The sequence below is a fragment of the Carcharodon carcharias genome (genome assembly GCF_017639515.1).
Source record: "Carcharodon carcharias isolate sCarCar2 chromosome 37 unlocalized genomic scaffold, sCarCar2.pri SUPER_37_unloc_1, whole genome shotgun sequence".
In the NCBI taxonomy this organism is placed as follows: Eukaryota; Metazoa; Chordata; class Chondrichthyes; order Lamniformes; family Lamnidae; genus Carcharodon; species Carcharodon carcharias.
In genome coordinates, this window is record NW_024470758.1 from 3749049 (window position 1) to 3768363 (window position 19315).

The 19315-nt window shown below is 61.3% G+C and overlaps 1 protein-coding gene across 3 annotated transcripts in view; it reads right to left on the minus strand.

Annotated features, from left to right (window-relative positions):
- LOC121274602 (pyruvate carboxylase, mitochondrial-like) overlaps positions 1–19315 on the minus strand; it is a 1197472-nt gene that overhangs the window by 305947 nt on the left and 872210 nt on the right. The window lies entirely within an intron of this gene.

A 19315-nucleotide genomic window follows, 5' to 3' on the forward strand; every position in this document is an offset into this window, starting at 1 on the left:
GTACAGCACAGGGTTAGATGTAGAGTAATGCTCCCTCTACACTGTCCCCATCAAACACTCCCAGGACAGGTACAGCGCGGGGTTAGATACAGAGTAAATCTCCCTCTACACTGTCCCCATCAAACACTCCCAGGGCAGGTACAGCACGGGGTTAGATACAGAGTAAAGCTGCCTCTGCACTGTCCCCATCAAACACTCCCAGGACAGGTACAGCACAGGGTTAGATGTAGAGTAATGCTCCCTCTACACTGTCCCCATCAAACAGTCCCAGGGCAGGTACAGCATGGGGTTAGATACAGAGTAAAGCTCCCTCTACACTGTCCCCATCAAACACTCCCAGGACAGCTACAGCACGGGGTTAGATACAGAGTAAAGCTCCCTCAACACTGTCTCCATCAAACACTCCCAGGACAGGTACAGCACGGGATTAGATACAGTGTAAAGCTCTCTCTACACTGTCTCCATCAAACACTCCCAGGACAGGTACAGCACGGTGTTAGATACAGAGTAAATCTCCCTCTACACTGTCCCCATCAAACACTCCCAGGACAGGTACAGCACGGGGTTAGATACAGAGTAAAGCTCCCTCTACACTGTCCTCATCAAACACTCCCAGGACAGGTACAGCACGGGGTTAGATACAGAGTAAAGCTCCCTCTGCACTGTTGCCATCAAACACTCCCAGGACAGGTACAGCACGGTGTTAGATACAGAGTAAAGCTCCCTCTGCACTGTCCCCATCAAACACCCCCAGGACAGGTACAGCACAGGGTTAGATGTAGAGTAATGCTCCCTCTACACTGTCCCCATCAAACACTCCCAGGACAGCTACAGCACGGGGTTAGATACAGAGTAAAGCTCCCTCAACACTGTCTCCATCAAACACTCCCAGGACAGGTACAGCACGGGGTTAGATACAGAGTAAAGCTCTCTCTACGCTGTCTCCATCAAACACTCCGAGGACAGGTACAGCACGGGGTTAGATACAGAGTAAAGCTCCCTCTACACTGTCCCCATCAAACACTCCCAGGACAGGTACAGCACGGGGTTAGATACAGAGTAAAGCTCTCTCTACACTATTGGCGTAATGTTACTTAACCAAAACTCAGATGACCAACACCTGCTTTGGGGTAGCTTTTTCCACAAGCTTTGCCTGTCTGAGTGAGGATCCTCCTCCATCTCCTGATATCCACTGACCAATTGATTATGTAGCAACACTTCATGTGCAATTTCACTGAAGGTTTTCTGAAAGCTCAGGTACTAGACACCACAATCCTGGCCAACTGTTGGCATGTTAAATTGTCAAAAAGGTCAAGGAGATTGGTTGGTCAGGATCTGGCCCCACTGAATCGTTTCAGGCTGCGCTAACTGGGCTCTTTCCACAAAGCTTACCCTCAATGTCATTCCATACAATTTCTCCCATTATTTTGACAGTTACTGTTCTGAGAGGAGCCTTCAATACGTGTACTAGGTTGTCTTGTTTTTTATCCACACGGACCTCTCTCATTATACGTTGTCTCTGCAGAAGTTAAGCCTCCAAGGCATGAGATTATAATCCCCCCTATCCCCACGCAGGGGATCTTTCCCCCACACAAAGTTCTGTCCCTCACACGGAGCTCTGTCCCTCACACGGAGCTCTGTCCCTCACACGGAGCTCTGTCCCTCACACGGAGCTCTGTCCCCCACACGGAGCTCTGTCCCCCACACGGAGCTCTGTCCCTCACAGGGAGCTCTGTCCCTCACACGGAGCTCTGTCCCTCACACGGAGCTCTGTCCTTCACAGGGAGCTCTGTCCCTCACACGGAGCTCTGTCCCTCACACGGAGCTCTGTCCATCACACGGAGCTCTGTACCGCACACGGAGCTCTGTCCCCCACACGGAGCTCTGTCCCTCACACGGAGCTCTGTCCATCACACGGAGCTCTGTCCCTCACACGGAGCTCTGTCCACCACAAGGAGCTCTGTCCCTCATACGGAGTTCTGTCCCTCACACGGAGCCCTGTCCCCCACATGGAGCTCTGTCCCTCACACGGAACTCTGTCCCTCACACGGAGCCCTGTCCCCACACGGAGCCCTGTCCCTCATATGGAACTCTGTCCCTCACACGGAGCCCTGTCCCTCACATGGAGCTCTGTCCCTCACACGGAACTCTGTCCCTCACACGGAGCCCTGTCCCTCACAGGGAGCTCTGTCCCTCACAGGGAGCTCTGTCCCTCACACGGAGCTCTGTCCCTCACAGGGAGCTCTGTCCCTCACAGGGAGCTCTGTCCCTCACACGGAGCTCTGTCCCTCACAGGGAGCTCTGTCCCTCACACGGAGCTCTGTCCCTCACACGGAGCTCTGTCCCTCACACGGAGCTCTGTCCCTCACATGGAACTCTGTCCCCCACACGGAACTCTGTCCCCCACAGGGAGCTCTGTCCCTCACAGGGAGCTCTGTCCCTCACACGGAGCCCTGTCCCTCACACAGAGCTCTGTCCCTCACACGGAACTCTGTCCCTCACACGGAACTCTGTCCCCGCACGGAGCTCTGTCCCTCACAGGGAGCTCTGTCCCTCACAGGGAGCCCTGTCCCTCACAGGGAGCTCTGTCCCTCACAGGGAGCTCTGTCCCTCATAGGGAGCTCTGTCCCTCACAGGGAACTCTGTCCCTCACACGGAACTCTGTCCCTCACACGGAGCTCTGTCCCTCACAGGGAGCTCTGTCCCTCACACGGAGTTCTGTCCCTCACAGGGAGTTCTGTCCCTCACACGGAGCTCTGTCCCTCACAGGGAGCTCTGTCCCTCACAGGGAACTCTGTCCCTCACAGGGAGCTCTGTCCCTCACAGGGAGCTCTGTCCCTCACAGGGAGCTCTGTCCTTCACACGGAGCTCTGTCCCTCACAGGGAGCTCTGTCCCTCACACGGAGTTCTGTCCTTCACAGGGAGCTCTGTCCCTCACAGGGAGCTCTGTCCCTCACACGGAGTTCTGTCCCTCACAGGGAGTTCTGTCCCTCACACGGAGCTCTGTCCCTCACAGGGAGCTCTGTCCCCGCACGGAGTTCTGAACCTCACAGGGAACTCTGTCCTTCACAGGGAGCTCTGTCCCTCACAGGGAGCTCTGTCCCTCACAGGGAGCTCTGTCCCTCACAGGGAGCCCTTCCCTCACAGGGAGCTCTGTCCCTCACAGGGAGCTCTGTCCCTCACACGGAGCTCTGTCCCTCACACGGAGCTCTGTCCCTCACAGGGAGCTCTGTCCCTCACACGGAGCTCTGTCCCTCACAGGGAGCTCTGTCCCTCACAGGGAACTCTGTCCTTCACAGGGAGCTCTGTCCCTCACAGGGAGCTCTGTCCCTCACAGGGAGCTCTGTCCCTCACAGGGAGCCCTTCCCTCACAGGGAGCTCTGTCCCTCACAGGGAGCTCTGTCCCTCACACGGAGCTCTGTCCCTCACACGGAGCTCTGTCCCTCACAGCGAACTCTGTCCTTCACAGGGAGCTCTGTCCCTCACAGGGAGCTCTGTCCCCGCACGGAGTTCTGAACCTCACAGGGAGCTCTGTCGCTCACAGGGAACTCTGTCCCCCACACAGAGCCCTGTCTCCACATTGCACCCTGATCCCCCCCACACAGAGTCCCATCCCCCACATGGAGCCATGTCCCTGCTAAACGGATTTCTGTCATACATACGTACATACAAATTAGGAGCAGGAGAAGGCCATTTGGTCCCTTGAGCCTTTTCCGCTATTCAATAAGATCACGGCTGATCTGATTGTAGCCTCAACTCCAATTCCACCTACCCCGGATAAGCTTTGACTCCCTAGTTAGCTAAGCATCTATCTACTTCTGCCTTAAAAATATTCAATGACTCAGCCTCCATTGCTCTCTGGGGAAGAGAGCTCCACAGACTCACAACCCTTTAAGTGAAAAAAATTCTCATCTCCATCTTAAATGGGAGACCCCATATTTTTAAACTGTGTCCCCTAGTTCTGGTCTCTACAACAAGGGGAAACATCCTTTCAGCATCCACCCTCTCAGGGTCTTATGTATTTCAATAAAATCATCTCTCATTCTTCTAAGCTCCACACAGAGCCCTTTACCCCACATAGAGCCCTGAACCCCATACAGAGCCCTGAACCCCCATACAGAGCCTTGAACCCCCACACAGAGCCCTGAACCCCCATACGGAGCCCTGAACCCCCATACGGAGCCCTGAACCCCCACACAGAGCCTTGAACCCCCACACAGAGCCCTGAACCCCCATACGGAGCCCTGAACCCCCATACGGAGCCCTGAACCCCCACACAGAGCCCTGAACCCCCATACAGAGCCTTGAACACCCACACAGAGCCCTGAACCCCCATACGGAGCCCTGAACCCCTACACAGAGCCCTGAACCCCCATACGGAGCCCTGAACCCCTACACAGAGCCCTGAACCCCCACACAGAGCCCTGAACCTCCACACAGAGCCCTGTACCTCACACGGAGCCCTGAACTCCCACACGGAGCCCTGAACCCCACACGGAGCCTTGAACCCCCATACAGAGCCCTGAATCGCCACACACAGCCCTGAACCCCTACACGGAGCCCTGTCCCTCACATGGAGCCCTGAACCCCACACAGATCCCTGAAACCCCACACGGAGCCCTGTACCCTACACGGAGCCCTGTACCCCACACGGAGCCCTGAACCCCCATACAGAGCCCTGAACTGCCACACGGAGCCCTGAACCGCCACTCGGAGCCCTGAACCCCCACACGGAGCCCTGAACCCCCACACGGAGCCCTGAACCCCCACACGGAGCCCTGAACTGCCACACGGAGCCCTGAACCCCCATACAGAGCCCTGAACTGCCACACGGAGCCCTGTACCACACACGGAGCCCTGTACCACACACGGAGCCCTGTACCCCACACGGAGCCCTGAACCCCACACGGAGCCCTGAACCCCACACGGAGCCCTGAACCCCCACACGGAGCCCTGAACCCCTACACGGAGCCCTGAACCCCTACACAGAGCCCTGAACCCCTTCACAGAGCCCTGTACCCCACACGGAGCCCTGAACCCCCACACAGAGCCCTGAACGCCTACACAGAGCCCTGTACCTCACACGGAGCCCTGAACCCCCACACAGAGCCCGGAACCTCTACACAGAGCCCTGAACCCCTACACAGAGCCCTGTACCCCACACGGAGCCCTGAACCGCCACATGGAGCCCTGAACCCCTACACAGAGCCATGTACCCCACACGGAGCTCTGAACCCCCACACGGAGCCCTGAACCCCTACACAGAGCCCTGTACCCCACACGGAGCCCTGAACCACTACACAGAGCCCTGAACCCCCACACATAGCCCTGAACTACACAGAGCCCTGAACCCCCATACAGAGCCCTGTACCCCACACGGAGCCCTCAACTCCCACACGGAGCCCTGAACCTCCATACAGAGCCCTGAACCCCCATACAGAGCCCTGAACCCCCATACAGAGCCTTGAACCCCCACACAGAGCCCTGAACCCCCATACGGAGCCCTGAACCCCCACACAGAGCCCTGAACCCCCACACAGAGCCCTGAACCTCCACACAGAGCCCTGTACCTCACACGGAGCCCTGAACTCCCACACGGAGCCCTGAATCCCCATACAGAGCCCTGAACCCCCATACAGAGCCCTGAACCCCCATACAGAGCCTTGAACCGCCACACAGAGCCCTGAACCCCCATACGGAGCCCTGAACCCCCACACAGAGCCCTGAACCCCCACACAGAGCCCTGTACCCCACACGGAGCCCTGAACTCCCACACGGAGCCCTGAACCCCCATACAGAGCCCTGAACCCCCATACAGAGCCTTGAACCCCCACACAGAGCCCTGAACCCCCATACGGAGCCCTGAACCCCCACACAGAGCCCTGAACCCCCACACAGAGCCCTGTACCCCACACGGAGCCCTGAACTCCCACACGGAGCCCAGAACCCCACACGGAGCCTTGAACCCCCACACAGAGCCCTGAACCCCCACACAGAGCCCTGAACCTCCACACAGAGCCCTGTACCCCACACGGAGCCCTGAACTCCCACACGGAGCCCAGAACGCCACACGGAGCCTTGAACCCCCATACAGAGCCCTGAATCGCCACACAGAGCCCTGTACCCCACACGGAGCCTTGAACCCCCACATAGAGCCCTGAACCCCCACACAGAGCCCTGAACCCCCACACAGAGCCCTGAACCCCTATTCAGAGCCCTGTACCCCACACGGAGCCCTCAACTTCCACACGGAGCCCTGAACCCCCATACAGAGCCCTGAACCCCCATATAGAGCCCTGAACCCCCATACAGAGCCTTGAATCCCCACACAGAGCCCTGAACCCCCATACGGAGCCCTGAACCCCCACACAGAGCCCTGAACACCCACACAGAGCCCTGAACCTCCATACAGAGCCCTGTAACTCACATGGAGCCCTGAACTCCCACACGGAGCCCTGAACCCCACACGGAGCCTTGAACCCCCATACAGAGCCCTGAATCGCCACACAGAGCCCTGAACCCCTACACGGAGCCCTGCCCTCACATGGAGCCCTGAACCCCACACAGATCCCTGAAACCCCACACGGAGCCCTGTACCCTACACGGAGCTCTGTAACCCACACGGAGCCCTGAACCCGCATACAGAGCCCTGAACCGCCACACGGAGCCCTGAACCCCCACTCGGAGCCCTGAACCCCCACACGGAGCCCTGAACCCCCACACAGAGCCCTGAACCGCCACACGGAGCCCTGAACCCCCATACAGAGCCCTGAACTGCCACACGGAGCCCTGAACCCCCACATGGAGACCCGAACCCCACATGGAGCCCTGGACCCCACATGGAGCCCTGAACCCCACACGGAGCCCTGAACCCCACACGGAGCCCTGAACCCCACACGAAGCCCTGAACCCCACACGGAGCCCTGTACCCCACATGGAGCCCTGTACCCCACATGAAGCCCTGAACCCCCACACGGAGCCCTGAACCCCTACACAGAGCCCTGAACCCCTACACAGAGCCCTGAACCCCTTCACAGAGCCCTGTACCCCACACGTAGCCCTGAACCCCCACACAGAGCCCTGAACCCCTACACAGAGCCCTGTACCTCACACGGAGCCCTGTACCCCACATGAAGCCCTGAACCCCCACACGGAGCCCTGAACCCCTACACAGAGCCCTGAACCCCTACACAGAGCCCTGAACCCCTTCACAGAGCCCTGTACCCCACACGTAGCCCTGAACCCCCACACAGAGCCCTGAACCCCTACACAGAGCCCTGTACCTCACACGGAGCCCTGAACCCCCACACAGAGCCCTGAACCCCTACACAGAGCCCTGAACCCCTACACAGAGCCATGTACCCCACACGGAGGTCTGAACCGCCACACGGAGCCCTGAACCCCTACACAGAGCCCTGTACCCCACACGGAGCTCTGAACCCCCACACGGAGCCCTGAACCCCTACACAGAGCCCTGTACCCCACACGGAGCCCTGAACCCCTACACAGAGCCCTGAACCCCCACACAGAGCCCTGAACTCCTACACAGAGCCCTGAACCCCCATACAGAGCCCTGTACCCCACACGGAGCCCTCAACTCCCACACGGAGCCCTGAACCCCCATACAGAGCCCTGAAACGCCATACAGAGCCCTGAACCCCCATACAGAGCCTTGAACCCCCACACAGAGCCCTGATCCCCCATACGGAGCCCTGATCCCCCACACGGAGCCCTGAACCCCCACACAGAGCGCTGAACCCCCACACAGAGCCCTGAACCCCCACACAGAGCCCTGTACCCCACACGGAGCCCTGAACTCCCACACGGAGCCCTGAACCCCACACGGAGTCTTGAACCCCCATACAGAGCCCTGAATCGCCACACAGAGACCTGTACCCCACACGGAGCCTTGAACCCCCACAGAGAGCCCTGAACCCCCACACAGAGCCCTGAACCCCCACACAGAGCCCTGAACACCTATACAGAGCCCTGTACCCCACACGGAGCCCTCAACTCCCACACGGAGCCCTGAACCCCCATACAGAGCCCTGAACCCCCACACAGAGCCATGAACCCCTACACAGAGCCCTGAACCCCTACACAGAGCCCTGTACCCCACACGGAGCTCTGAACCGCCACATGGAGCCCTGAACCCCTACACAGAGCCCTGTACCCCACACGGAGCTCTGAACCCCCACACGGAGCCCTGAACCCCTACACAGAGCCCTGTACCCCACACGGAGCCCTGAACCCCTACACAGAGCCCTGAACCCCCACACAGAGCCCTGAACTCCTACACAGAGCCCTGAACCCCCATACAGAGCCCTGTACCCCACACGGAGCCCTCAACTCCCACACGGAGCCCTGAACCCCCATACAGAGCCCTGAACCCCCATACAGAGCCCTGAACCCCCATACAGAGCCCTGCACCCCCATACAGAGCCTTGAACCCCCACACAGAGCCCTGAACCCCCATACGGAGCCCTGAACCCCCACACAGAGCCCTGAACCCCCACACAGAGCCCTGAACCCCCACACAGAGCCCTGTACCCCACACGGAGCCCTCAACTCCCACACGGAGCCCTGAACCCCCATACAGAGCCCTGAACCCCCATATAGAGCCCTGAACCCCCATACAGAGCCTTGAACCCCCACACAGAGCCCTGAACCCCCACACAGAGCCCTGAACCCCCACACAGAGCCCTGAACCCCCACACAGAGCCCTGAACCTCCACACAGAGCCCTGTACCTCACATGGAGCCCTGAACTCCCACACGGAGCCCTGTCCCTCACATGGAGCCCTGAACCCCACACAGATCCCTGAAACCCCACACGGAGCCCTGTACCCTACACGGAGCTCTGTACCCCACACGGAGCCCTGAACCCCCATACAGAGCCCTGAACCGCCACACGGAGCCCTGAACCCCCACTCGGAGCCCTGAACCCCCACACGGAGCCCTGAACCCCCACACAGAGCCCTGAACCCCCACACAGAGCCCTGAACCCCCATACAGAGCCCTGAACCCCCGTACAGAGCCCTGAACTGCCACACGGAGCCCTGAACCCCCACATGGAGCCCCGAACCCCACATGGAGCCCTGAACCCCACACGGAGCCCTGAACCCCACACGGAGCCCTGTACCGCACATGAAGCCCTGTACCCCACATGGAGCCCTGAACCCCCACAAGGAGCCCTGAACCCCTACACAGAGCCCTGAACCCCTACACAGAGCCCTGAACCACTTCACAGAGCCCTGTACCCCACACGTAGCCCTGAACCCCCACACAGAGCCCTGAACCCCTACACAGAGCCCTGTACCTCACACGGAGCCCTGAACCCCCACGCAGAGCCCTGAACCCCTACACAGAGCCCTGTACCTCACACGGAGCTCTGAACCGCCACACGGAGCCCTGAACCCCTACACAGAGCCCTGTACCCCACACGGAGCTCTGAACCCCCACACGGAGCCCTGAACCCCTACACAGAGCCCTGTACCCCACACGGAGCCCTGAACCCCCACACAGAGCCATGAACCCCTACACAGAGCCCTGAACCCCTACACAGAGCCCTGTACCCCACACGGAGCTCTGAACCGCCACACGGAGCCCTGAACCCCTACACAGAGCCCTGTACCCCACACGGAGCTCTGAACCCCCACACGGAGCCCTGAAACCCTACACAGAGCCCTGAACTCCTACACAGAGCCCTGAACCCATATACAGAGCCCTGTACCCCACACGGAGCCCTCAACTCCCACACGGAGCCCTGAACCACCATACAGTGCCCTGAACCCCCATACAGAGCCCTGAACCTCCGTACAGAGCCTTGAACCCCCACACAGAGCCCTGAACCCCCATACGGAGCCCTGAACCCCCACACAGAGCCCTGAACCCCCATACAGAGCCCTGAATCGCCACACAGAGCCCTGTACCCCACACGGAGCCTTGAACCCCCACATAGAGCCCTGAACCCCCACACAGAGCCCTGAACCCCCACACAGAGCCCTGAACTCCTACACAGAGCCCTGAACCCCTATACAGAGCCCTGTACCCCACACGGAGCCCTCAACTCCCACACGGAGCCCTGAACCCCCATACAGACCCCTGAACCCCCATACAGAGCCTTGAACCCCCACACAGAGCCCTGAACCCCCATACGGAGCCCTGAACCCCCACACAGAGCCCTGAACCCCCACACAGAGCCCTGAACCTCCACACAGAGCCCTGTACCTCACACGGAGCCCTGAACTCCCACACAGAGCCCTGAACCCCACACGGAGCCTTGAACCCCCATACAGAGCCCTGAATTGCCACACAGAGCCCTGAACCCCTACACAGAGCCCTGAACCCCCACACAGAGCCCTGAACCTCCACACAGAGCCCTGTACCTCACACGGAGCCCTGAACTCCCACACGGAGCCCTGAACCCCACACGGAGCCTTGAACCCCCATACAGAGCCCTGAATCGCCACACACAGCCCTGAACCCCTACACGGAGCCCTGTCCCTCACATGGAGCTCTGAACCCCACACAGATCCCTGAAACCCCACACGGAGCCCTGTACCCTACACGGAGCCCTGTACCCCACACGGAGCCCTGAACCCCCATACAGAGCCCTGAACTGCCACACGGAGCCCTGAACCGCCACTCGGAGCCCTGAACCCCCACACGGAGCCCTGAACCCCCACACGGAGCCCTGAACCCCCACACGGAGCCCTGAACTGCCACACGGAGCCCTGAACCCCCATACAGAGCCCTGAACTGCCACACGGAGCCCTGAACCCCACACGGAGCCCTGTACCACACACGGAGCCCTGTACCCCACACGGAGGCCTGAACCCCGCACGGAGCCCTGAACCCCACACGGAGCTCTGAACCCCACACGGAGCCCTGAACCCCCACACGGAGCCCTGAACCCCTACACGGAGCCCTGAACCCCTACACGGAGCCCTGAACCCCTACACAGAGCCCTGAACCCCTTCACAGAGCCCTGTACCCCACACGGAGCCCTGAACCCCCACACAGAGCCCTGAACGCCTACACAGAGCCCTGTACCTCACACGGAGCCCTGAACCCCCACACAGAGCCCTCACCCTCTACACAGAGCCCTGAACCCCTACACAGAGCCCTGTACCCCACACGGAGCCCTGAACCGCCACATGGAGCCCTGAACCCCTACACAGAGCCCTGTACCCCACACGGAGCTCTGAACCCCCACACGGAGCCCTGAACCCCTACACAGAGCCCTGTACCCCACACGGAGCCCTGAACCACTACACAGAGCCCTGAACCCCCACACATAGCCCTGAACTACACAGAGCCCTGAACCCCCATACAGAGCTCTGAACCCCACACGGAGCCCTGAACCCCCACACGGAGCCCTGAACCCCTACACGGAGCCCTGAACCCCTACACGGAGCCCTGAACCCCTACACAGAGCCCTGAACCCCTTCACAGAGCCCTGTACCCCACACGGAGCCCTGAACCCCCACACAGAGCCCTGAACGCCTACACAGAGCCCTGTACCTCACACGGAGCCCTGAACCCCCACACAGAGCCCTCACCCTCTACACAGAGCCCTGAACCCCTACACAGAGCCCTGTACCCCACACGGAGCCCTGAACCGCCACATGGAGCCCTGAACCCCTACACAGAGCCCTGTACCCCACACGGAGCACTGAACCCCCACACGGAGCCCTGAACCCCTACACAGAGCCCTGTACCCCACACGGAGCCCTGAACCCCTACACAGAGCCCTGAACCCCCACACAGAGCCCTGAACTCCTACACAGAGCCCTGAACCCCCATACAGAGCCCTGTACCCCACACGGAGCCCTCAACTCCCACACGGAGCCCTGAACCCCCATACAGAGCCCTGAACCCCCATACAGAGCCCTGAACCCCCATACAGAGCCCTGAACCCCCATACAGAGCCTTGAACCCCCACACAGAGCCCTGAACCCCCATACGGAGCCCTGAACCCCCACACAGAGCCCTGAACCCCCACACAGAGCCCTGAACCTCCACACAGAGCCCTGTACCTCACACGGAGCCCTGAACTCCCACACGGAGCCCTGAACCCCCATACAGAGCCCTGAACCCCCATACAGAGCCCTGAACCCCCATACAGAGCCTTGAACCCCCACACAGAGCCCTGAACCCCCATACGGAGCCCTGTACCCCACACAGAGCCCTGAACCCCTACACAGAGCCCTGAACCCCCACACAGAGCCCTGAACTCCTACACAGAGCCCTGAACCCCCATACAGAGCCCTGTACCCCACACGGAGCCCTCAACTCCCACACGGAGCCCTGAACCCCCATACAGAGCCCTGAACCCCCATACAGAGCCCTGAACCCCCATACAGAGCCTTGAACCCCCACACAGAGCCCTGAACCCCCATACGGAGCCCTGAACCCCCACACAGAGCCCTGAACCCCCACACATAGCCCTGTACCCCACACGGAGCCCTGAACTCCCACACAGAGCCCTGAACCCCCATACAGAGCCCTGAACCCCCATACAGAGCCCTGAACCCCCATACAGAGCCTTGAACCCCCACACAGAGCCCTGAACCCCCATACGGAGCCCTGAACCCCCACACAGAGCCCTGAACCCCCACACAGAGCCCTGTACCCCACACGGAGCCCTGAACTCCCACACGGAGCCCAGAACGCCACACGGAGCCTTGAACCCCCACACAGAGCCCTGAACCCCCACACAGAGCCCTGAACCTCCACACAGAGCCCTGTACCTCACACGGAGCCCTGAACTCCCACACGGAGCCCTGAACCCCCATAGAGAGCCCTGAACCCCCATACAGAGCCTTGAACCCCCATACAGAGCCTTGAACCCCCACACAGAGCCCTGAACCCCCACACAGAGCCCTGAACCCCCACACAGAGCCCTGTACCCCACACAGAGCCCTGTACCCCACACGGAGCCCTGAACTCCCACACGGAGCCCAGAACGCCACACGGAGCCTTGAACCCCCATACAGAGCCCTGAATCGCCACACAGAGCCCTGTACCCCACACGGAGCCTTGAACCCCCACATAGAGCCCTGAACCCCCACACAGAGCCCTGAACCCCCACACAGAGCCCTGAACCCCTATTCAGAGCCCTGTACCCCACACGGAGCCCTCAACTCCCACACGGAGCCCTGAACCCCCAATCAGAGACCTGAACCCCCATATAGAGCCCTGAACCCCCATACAGAGCCTTGAACCCCCACACAGAGCCCTGAACCCCCATACGGAGCCCTGAACCCCCACACAGAGCCCTGAACCCCCACAGAGCCCTGAACCTCCACACAGAGCCCTGTACCTCACATGGAGCCCTGAACTCCCACACGGAGCCCTGAACCCCACACGGAGCCTTGAACCCCCATACAGAGCCCTGAATCGCCACACAGAGCCCTGAACCCCTACACGGAGCCCTGCCCTCACATGGAGCCCTGAACCCCACACAGATCCCTGAAACCTCACACGGAGCCCTGTACCCTACACGGAGCTCTGTAACCCACACGGAGCCCTGAACCCGCATACAGAGCCCTGAACCGCCACACGGAGCCCTGAACCCCCACTCGGAGCCCTGAACCCCCACACGGAGCCCTGAACCCCCACACAGAGCCCTGAACCGCCACACGGAGCCCTGAACCCCCATACAGAGCCCTGAACTGCCACACGGAGCCCTGAACCCCCACATGGAGCCCCGAACCCCACATGGAGCCCTGGACCCCACATGGAGCCCTGAACCCCACATGGAGCCCTGAACCCCACACGGAGCCCTGAACCCCACACGGAGCCCTGAACCCCACACGGAGCCCTGTACCCCACATGGAGCCCTGTACCCCACATGAAGCCCTGAACCCCCACACGGAGCCCTGAACCCCTACACAGAGCCCTGAACCCCTACACAGAGCCCTGAACCCCTTCACAGAGCCCTGTACCCCACACGTAGCCCTGAACCCCCACACAGAGCCCTGAACCCCTACACAGAGCCCTGTACCTCACACGGAGCCCTGAACCCCCAAACAGAGCCCTGAACCCCTACACAGAGCCCTGAACCCCTACACAGAGCCCTGTACCCCACATGGAGCTCTGAACCACCACACGGAGCCCTGAACCCCTACACAGAGCCCTGTACCCCACACGGAGCTCTGAACCCCCACACGGAGCCCTCAACTCCCACACGGAGCCCTGAACCCCCATACAGAGCCCTGAACCCCCATATAGAGCCCTGAACCCCCATACAGAGCCTTGAACCCCCACACAGAGCCCTGAACCCCCACACAGAGCCCTGAACCCCCACACAGAGCCCTGAACCTCCACACAGAGCCCTGTACCTCACATGGAGCCCTGAACTCCCACACGGAGCCCTGTCCCTCACATGGAGCCCTGAACCCCACACAGATCTCTGAAACCCCACACGGAGCCCTGTACCCTACACGGAGCTCTGTACCCCACACGGAGCCCTGAACCCCCATACAGAGCCCTGAACCGCCGCACGGAGCCCTGAACCCCCACTCGGAGCCCTGAACCCCCACACGGAGCTCTGAACCCCCACACAGAGCACTGAACCGCCACACGGAGCCCTGAACCCCCATACAGAGCCCTGACCCCCCATACAGAGCCCTGAACTGCCACACGGAGCCCTGAACCCCCACATGGAGCCCCGAACCCCACATGGAGCCCTGAACCCCACACGGAGCCCTGAACCCCACACGGAGCCCTGTACCGCACATGAAGCCCTGTACCCCACATGGAGCCCTGAACCCCCACAAGGAGCCCTGAACCCCTACACAGAGCCCTGAACCCCTACACAGAGCCCTGAACCCCTTCACAGAGCCCTGTACCCCACACGTAGCCCTGAACCCCCACACAGAGCCCTGAACCCCTACACAGAGCCCTGTACCTCACACGGAGCCCTGAACCCCCACGCAGAGCCCTGAACCCCTACACAGAGCCCTGTACCTCACACGGAGCTCTGAACCGCCACACGGAGCCCTGAACCCCTACACAGAGCCCTGTACCCCACACGGAGCTCTGAACCCCCACACGGAGCCCTGAACCCCTACACAGAGCCCTGTACCCCACACGGAGCCCTGAACCCCCACACAGAGCCCTGAACCCCTACACAGAGCCCTGAACCCCTACACAGAGCCCTGTACCCCACACGGAGCTCTGAACCGCCACACGGAGCCCTGAACCCCTACACAGAGCCCTGTACCCCACACGGAGCTCTGAACCCCCACATGGAGCCCTGAACCCCTACACAGAGCCCTGAACTCCTACACAGAGCCCTGAACCCCTATACAGAGCCCTGTACCCCACAAGGAGCCCTCAACTCCCACACGGAGCCCTGAACCACCATACAGTGCCCTGAACCCCCATACAGAGCCCTGAACCTCCATACAGAGCCTTGAACCCCCACACAGAGCCCTGAACCCCCATACGGAGCCCTGAACCCCCACACAGAGCCCTGAACCCCCACACAGAGCCCTGAACCCCCACACAGAGCCCTGTACCCCACACGGAGCCCTGAACTCCCACACGGAGCCCTGAACCCCACACAGAGCCTTGAACCCCCATACAGAGCCCTGAATCGCCACACAGAGCCCTGTACCCCACACGGAGCCTTGAACCCCCACATAGAGCCCTGAACCCCCACACAGAGCCCTGAACCCCCACACAGAGCCCTGAACTCCTACACAGAGCCCTGAACCCCTATACAGAGCCCTGTACCCCACACGGAGCCCTCAACTCCCACACGGAGCCCTGAACCCCCATACAGACTCCTGAACCCCCATACAGAGCCTTGAACCCCCACACAGAGCCCTGAACCCCCACACAGAGCCCTGAACCCCCACACAGAGCCCTGAACCTCCACACAGAGCCCTGAACCTCACACGGAGCCCTGAACTCCCACACGGAGCCCTGAACCCCACACGGAGCCTTGAACCCCCATACAGAGCCCTGAATCGCCACACAGAGCCCTGAACCCCTACATGGAGCCCTGTCCCTCACATGGAGCCCTGAACCCCACACAGATCCCTGAAACCCCCCACGGAGCCCTGAACCCCACATGGAGCCCTGAACCCCACACGGAGCCCTGAACCCCACACGGAGCCCTGAACCCCACATGGAGCCCTGAACCCCACACGGAGCCCTGAACCCCACACGGAGCCCTGAACCCCACACGGAAACCTGTACCCCACACGGAGCCCTGTACCCCACACGGACCCCTGTAGCCCACATGGAGCCCTGAACCCCCACACGGAGCCCTGGACCCCTACACAGAGCCCTGAACCCCTACACAGAGCCCTGAACCCCTTCACAGAGCCCTGTTACCCACACGGAGCCCTGAACCCCCAAACAGAGCCCTGAACCCCTACACAGAGCCCTGTACCCCACCCGGAGCTCTGAACCGCCACATGGAGCCCTGAACCCCTACACAGAGCCCTGTACCCCACACGGAGCTCTGAACCCCCACACGGAGCCCTGAACCCCTACACAGAGCCCTGTACCCCACACGGAGCTCTGAACCCCCACACGGAGCCCTGAACCCCTACACAGAGCCCTGTACCCCACACGGAGCCCTGAACCCCCACACAGAGCCCTGAACCCCTACACAGAGCCCTGAACCCCTACACAGAGCCCTGTACCCCACACGGAGCTCTGAACCGCCACACGGAGCCCTGAACCCCTACACAGAGCCCTGTACCCCACACGGAGCTCTGAACCCCCACACGGAGCCCTGAACCCCTACACAGAGCCCTGAACTCCTACACAGAGCCCTGAACCCCTATACAGAGCCCTGTACCCCACACGGAGCCCTCAACTCCCACACGGAGCCCTGAACCCCCATACAGTGCCCTGAACCCCCATACAGAGCCCTGAACCCCCATACAGAGCCTTGAACCCCCACACAGAGCCCTGAACCCCCACACAGAGCCCTGAACCCCCACACAGAGCCCTGTACCCCACACGGAGCCCTGAACTCCCACACGGAGCCCTGAACCCCACACAGAGCCTTGAACCCCCATACAGAGCCCTGAATCGCCACACAGAGCCCTGTACCCCACACGGAGCCTTGAACCCCCACATAGAGCCCTGAACCCCCACACAGAGCCCTGAACCCCCACACAGAGCCCTGAACTCCTACACAGAGCCCTGAACCCCTATACAGAGCCCTGTACCCCACACGGAGCCCTCAACTCCCACACGAAGCCCTGAACCCCCATGCAGAGCCCTGAACCCCCATACAGAGCCTTGAACCCCCACACAGAGCCCTGAACCCCCATACGGAGCCCTGAACCCCCATACGAGCCCTGAACCCCCACACAGAGCCCTGAACCCCCACACAGAGCCCTGAACCTCCACACAGAACCCTGTACCTCACACGGAGCCCTGAACTCCCACACGGAGCCCTGAACCCCACACGGAGCCTTGAACCCCCATACAGAGCCCTGAATCGCCACACAGAGCCCTGAACCCCTACACGGAGCCCTGTCCCTCACACGGAGCCCTGAACCCCACACAGATCCCTGAAACCCCACACGGAGCCCTGTACCCTACACGGAGCCCTGTACCCCACACGGAGCCCGGAACCCCCATACAGAGCCCTGAACCGCCACACGGAGCCCTGAACCCCCACTCAGAGCCTGAACCCCCACACGGAGCCCTGAACCCCCACACAGAGCCCTGAACCGCCACACGGAGCCCTGAACCCCCATACAGAGCCCTGAACTGCCACACGGAGCCCTGAACCCCCACACGGAGCCCTGTACCCCACATGGAGCCCTGAACCCCATATGGAGCCCTGAACCCCACACGGAGCCCTGAACCCCACACGGAGCCCTGAACCCCACACGGAACCCTGTACCCCACACGGAGCCCTGTACCCCACACGGAGCCCTGTACCCCCACACGGAGCCCTGGACCCCTACACAGAGCCCTGAACCCCTACACAGAGCCCTGAACCCCTTCACAGAGCCCTGTTACCCACACGGAGCCCTGAACCCCCAAACAGAGCCCTGAACTCCTACACAGAGCCCTGTACCTCACACGGAGCCCTGAACCCCCACACAGAGCCCTGAACCTCTACACAGAGCCCTGAACCCCTACACAGAGCCCTGTACCCCACACGGAGCTCTGAACCGCCACATGGAGCCCTGAACCCCTACACAGAGCCCTGTACCCCACACGGAGCTCTGAACCCCCACACGGAGCCCTGAACCCCTACACAGAGCCCTGTACCCCACACGGAGCTCTGAACCCCTACACAGAGCCCTGAACCCCCACACAGAGCCTTGAACTCCTACACAGAGCCCTGAACCCCCATACAGAGCACTGTACCCCACACGGAGCCCTCAACTCCCACACGGAGCCCTGAACCCCCATACAGAGCCCTGAACCCCCATACAGAGCCCTGAACCCCCATACAGAGCCTTGAACCCCCACACAGAGCCCTGAACCCCCACACGGAGCCCTGAACCCCCACACAGAGCCCTGAACCCTCACACAGAGCCCTGAACCCCCACACGGAGCCCTGTACTCCACACGGAGCCCTGAACTCCCACACGGAGCCCTGAACCCCACACGGAGCCTTGAACCCCCATACAGAGCCCTGAATCGCCACACAGAGCCCTGAACCCCTACACGGAGCCCTGTCCCCCACATGGAGCCCTGTACCCCACACAGATCCCTGAAAACCCACACGGAGCCCTGTACACTACACGGAGCCCTGTACCCCACATGGAGCCCTGAACCCCCATACAGAGCACTGAACCGCCACACGAAGCCCTGTACCCCACACGGAGCCCTGAACCCCACACGGAGCCCTGTACCCCACACGGAGCCCTGAACCCCACACGGAGCCCTGTACCCCACACGGAGCCCTGTACCCCACATGGAGCCCTGAACCCCCATACAGAGCCCTGAACCGCCACACGAAGCCCTGTACCCCACACGGAGCCCTGAACCCCACACGGAGCCCTCTACCCCACACGGAGCCCTGTACCCCACATGGAGCCCTGTACCCCCACACAGAGCCCTGTACCCCACACGGAGCCCTGTTCCCCACACGGAGCCCTGTACCCCACAAGGAGCCCTGCACCCCACATGGAGCCCTGAACCCCCACACAGAGCCCTGAACCGCCACACGGAGCCCTGTACCCCACACGGAGCCCTGTACCCCACATGGAGCCCTGAACCCCACATGGAGCCCTGAACCCCACACGGAGCCCTGTACCCCACACGGAGCCCTGTACCCCACACGGAGCCCTGTACCTCACATTGAGCACTGAACCCCC